At 38.4% G+C, this 5,193-nt stretch overlaps 1 pseudogene; it reads left to right on the top strand.

The window, feature by feature from the left end:
• The first annotated feature begins 4,458 nt into the window (after window positions 1-4,458).
• The window catches only part of LOC102250495, a 4,645-nt pseudogene continuing 3,910 nt past the window's right edge, over window positions 4,459-5,193 (top strand).

Below are 5,193 nucleotides of genomic sequence, written 5' to 3'. Positions count from 1 at the left end.
AAAATCAATAATATATATATATATATATATATTTTTAAAAAAGGCATCTAGTTTACTAATGTGGTGCTAATGAAATGGGTGGGACAGAAAGGGCTTCTGGACAGGGTGTCATTTACACAGAGGTTTAAACAGGGGTGGAGATTGCTTGTTTGGGATAGTGTATTAGTCTGTTCAGGCTGCTATCACAAGATACCACAGACTGGGTAGCTTAAATCACAGATGTTTATTTTCTCAAAGTTTTGGAGGCTGGACGTCTAAGATCAAGGTGCCAAGAGTTGGTTTCTGCTGAGACCTCTCTTCCTGGTTTGTAGATGGCCTCCTATGGCTGTGTCCTCAGAAGGCCTCTTCTCTGTGTGAACTCAGAGAGATAGAGATCTGTTATCTTTCCTGCTCATAAGGACACAAATCCTATGGTATTAGGGTTCTAACTCATGACCTCACTTAACTTAATTAGCTAAAGGCTCTGTCTTCAAATGCAGTCACATTGGGGATAAAGACTTCATATAAATTTCAGGAAGACAAAGTTCAGTCAGTAACAGATGAAGAGGAGAGTAGGGATAACTAAGAGGTAAGTCCAGAGAAAGGAAATGTATAGAGATAGAATTAATAATCTGTCCATTTAAAAAATAATTTTTTAAATTTATGAGAAAGATAAGAGACTATTATAACATATCATCTAAGAAGAGATCCAATGGAAACTTCCAATAAAATTAACAAGATCAATTTGATCAAATCGCTTAAAACAAAATAGAAAATCAGTTGTTTAACAGCATTTCTGGTTTTTAGATTTGTTTACAGTCAGGGTCAAACATGAATAATGAACTTACTTGATTATGCATTCATTCTGAATAATCTTCTCTTAATATTTTTGCAAAGATAATAATAAAATTGTATTTATAGAATGTGAGAGAAGACCATATATGGGGAAGGGAGGATAGATTGTTGACAAATATGTATATCCAACAGAAGTCTCTATAGAAAGTAAAAGTTTGTCAGGAGCATATTCTTTCTTTTTGGCCAACATCTGGACAAACAGATTGATAAAGTGAAAATATAAAATGTATCTTCAACATATCACAGTGCTGTACAAATGTCTTAAAAGGCCACCTGATTTTTTGATATATGAAATTTCTTAGTATATTGAAGAGATAGATTTCATAAAATATTCCTTTGTGGACCTGCAATATAGGTTAATATGACAGCAAAATTTTGGACATATTCTCAGAGAATAAAAAATAATCTTTAATAAAATTTAACACTCTATTTATAAAACAGCTGGAGATAGTAAACTGTAATAAATTAATCTATTGTGAATTATGAAATTATTAATACAGCTCGACTTAAACATCTGTGGTTCACGGAAATTACTTGGAATTATTTATCAGTGCCATTTCCCCTTCCTGCCTTCCCTAACCACATTTGATGAATGGGGTTGGCATATCTTTGTCATTACATAGGGAAACATATGGCTTAGGGTTGAAAAGTTAAATTACATGAATATTTATAAATACAGTCAAAAACCCAGAAATTCTAAAATATTTAAATGATTGAGACTTGGTGTTCAACTTGAAAGCGAGAGAAAATGTGGGATTTAAAATAGCTACTATTTCGTAATTTATTATTAATTGCTACACTGTGCTAACAGCTTTAATGCCTATATTTAATTTAACTGTTCAAACATTTTATAAATAAAGATAGAGTAACTCACTAAAATTCACATTGCTAGTAAGTTATGAAGCCAAAATTTGAAACCTAGTATATCTGATTCACAGTTCCAGGTGTATCTTCCTCATCTAGATAACTGGAAAAATATACCATGTCTTCTTTCCTGAGTGAAAATAATGAGCAAATTGTACCATTTAAGTTGTTGTAATATTATTTCTTCAGATGTGGTTGGTTTACCTACCTCATCCCCTCTATTAGCTGTCTGTATGAGGGACACAAATACTGTAAGTCTAAAAAGAAGCCAGATGAAAAGCTGCTGGAGAGTTCCCTGTTGCCACCAACACAGTACCCAAAGCAGTCAAGGTGGAAACACTTTATTTTTACCTATCTCAAATGACAATTCAACCTGTGGCATTAAGTACAGTGAAAACCTCTCAAATGAGTGGGATACAAAGTTCTTTGGACACCAGATGTTAAATCAGAAAAAAAGAAAATTTCTGGACAAATCCAATAAATTAAGTGATGGGGGTGCCATGGTTTTTTGTCATGGTTCAGAACAAGGAAGATTGCAGATGGCATACAGGGGAAAAGTCAAAGCTTGTACTTATTGAAATTGATGGACGATGGTACTTAATATGAAAATAAACTCTCTTTTACTCATTTTTTCACACCTTAATCCAATTCATTTGAGTCATTTCAAACAAGGATTCTGAATGTTATTATCCCTCCTTCCTTCATGTAAATTCATTCTAATAAGCATTTACTCCCAGATGAGAGCCAGGTCAACTGAAATTCATTTAGGTCCAACTTCAAGTCCAAAACTCTTTTTTAAAATATAAACTCTATAGCTTAGATTTGAAGCAGCCCAATAAATGTCAAATTTATTCCCCACCAACTTTGGAACCAATTGAGATCCACTCAGGATTTAGATAAAAGTAAATGCAAATAGAAGTTTTCTTATGGAAAGCACAGAATCAAAGGATGTTTTATAAATATGTGGCATCAATGAGATTCATGGTACAGAAATCCCACAGGCAACCATGGATTATGACAGATATATCTAGAGGGCTGGGACTTTTACTTTTTAATTAACTATATGACCAAGAACTGTATACTCTGTACATTCATCTATAACAGAGGAAGAAAGGAAATGGACTAAATATGCATGCCCATGTCTGGATCTCAAACCATCAATAAGAAAGTATTTTTTTCTTTGAGAAATGACAGAGAGGGTAGAGGTAATAAACAAGTTATTGCTGATTGCCCAGCCGGGGTTGCTCAGTGGTTTAGCGTCAACCTATGAACCAGGAGGTCACGGTTTGATTCCCAGTCAGGGCACATGCCTGGGTAGTGGACTCAATCCCTAGTGTGGCATATGCAGGAGGCAGCTAATCAATGATTCTCTCTCATCATTGATGTGTCTATCTCTCTCTTCCTCTCTGAAATCAATAAAAATATATTTTTCCAAAGAGTGATTGCTGATTGATGTTTCTTCATAAGGAAAATATAATAAAAGAACAGAAACCCATGCAAATACTAGACTCATATTCAGTGCCTAAAAAGCTTCTGTTTTGACTTTTTCCTATATGTACTCTGAGAAGTATTCCAATTTCTCCTGAGACATGGGACCAACCTCTAAAGTAGAATTTAATAATCTCCTCAGATTGTTCCCAGGTTCTTTCCCAAATCGCTGAAGAGCCATAATCCAAGAAAGGGATACTTTGAAAGCAAAGCCAAAATAACGTCAGCCAGAACTAGCACAAAGGAGAAAAGATGAGGTCTTTCCTTCTGAGTTCATTGTCTGGCTACAGCTAAGACAGAATCATGGTAGCTGCAAGACTAACCATAAAGTATACACTGCCAGAAGCCGGTCCATCCTTGCTGCTTGATACAGTCGCTGCATGGAAGAAACATGTGCACAGCATATGTTTCAAGGGACTTGATGTATATGGCATACTGTTCTTAATATGTTTGCTCCCCTTCTTAGCGCTATGAGTTTTAACCAAGGTCACCTCTCCGAGAAAGGTTGTTTCCCCAGGTAGGGATTTTTCCCTGGAGTTAGGGAGGGAATAAAACACCTTAATTAAGTGCCAGGCGGGTAATTAATCACTTTAACTATGAACAATCACGCTTAAGCTACATAATCTTCACTTAGGATAATCTCCTTCAGTTACTTCCTTGTAGCTTAATAGAACAATAGAGTAACCTTGGAATGGAGATAAGAAATGTCCTAACCTTTGGAATAGAATTGATAGGATTAAAATCAACTGGTATAAATACAGATGTAACAAGACAGAACTGGGCCATTTTGGTTTGTGAATAAAATCCAGCAATCACTTCTCTTCCAGGGTTGTTCCGAGCCAGGTGGACGGGCAGGCTCAGAGAGCAAGAGTCTCCAGGTTCTAGATACTGCCCCCACTTCCGAAAGTTGTGGAAATCTTGTCTCCAGATTGCTGGAATTGACTTGCTCAACTGACTCATTCGCTCTCAGTGGAGACAAAGAGAAGTAATGCTGTGTGCTGACTCATATTTGAATCAAAGCATCGCAGAAAGAACCAGTGATACTCTGTCATTGAGCTTCCTAAGACTTCTGAAGGTAAGAAGTTAGAGGAATATACATTTTCTTTTGAACTTTTATAACAAATATTTGCTCTAGTTTTGAAGCCCAGGACTGCTGGGGGTGTGAGTGACAAGTATTACAAGTGGCCTTATTCCAAGTCCAGAAATTCCTCAGCCAGATTCTTATTTTATACACAGTCCTGAAGTGACAGGAAACAATCCCTCTTAGTGTATATGGATGGACCGGAAGTTATTGGCAATTCTCTTGGCAGCCAGATGGAGCTAGATGATGCCATGTCAGTAAAAGGGACCACCACTGTTCCTTTCAGAGCCACGCAAGAGAAGAGCATCATCCAAATCGAAGGCTACACGCCCTTGGACTGCATGTTCTGCAGTCAGACCTTCACCCACTCTGAAGACCTCAATAAGCACGTGCTGCTGCAGCACCGGCCCATCCTCTGTGAGCCCGCAGTTCTGCGTGTGGAAGCAGAGTATCTCAGCCCTCTAGATAAAGGCCAGGTGCGAACAGAACCCCCCAAGGACAAGAGTGGCAAAGAGAATGAAGACCTGAGCTGTGAAGTGTGTGGGCAGACGTTCAGAGTTGCGTTTGACGTGGAGATCCACATGAAGAAACACAAGGACTCTTTCACCTATGGGTGTCACGTGTGTGGACGGAGGTTCAAGGAGCCCTGGTTTCTGAAGAACCACATGCGAACACACAACGGCAAGTCGGGGGCCAAGAGCAAGCTGCAGCAGGGCTTGGAAAGCCCGGTCACCATCAACGAGGTTGTCCAGGAGCAGGCTGCGGAGAGCATCTCCTCTCCTTTCAAGATGTGCATGGTTTGTGGCTTCCTATTTCCAAATATAGAAAGTCTAATTGATCACAGGAAGATGCACACCAAAGACACGGCTTCCGGTGACAGCAGTCCCCAGGCAGACTCTCAGCAGACGGGGATGCCAGCCCCTAGA

This window comes from Myotis brandtii, unplaced genomic scaffold, assembly GCF_000412655.1.
Source record: "Myotis brandtii unplaced genomic scaffold, ASM41265v1 scaffold67, whole genome shotgun sequence".
NCBI lineage: Eukaryota > Metazoa > Chordata > Mammalia > Chiroptera > Vespertilionidae > Myotis > Myotis brandtii.
The sequence above is the reverse complement of the archived record's forward strand: the minus strand, read 5'-3'. Positions and strand labels throughout refer to the sequence as shown.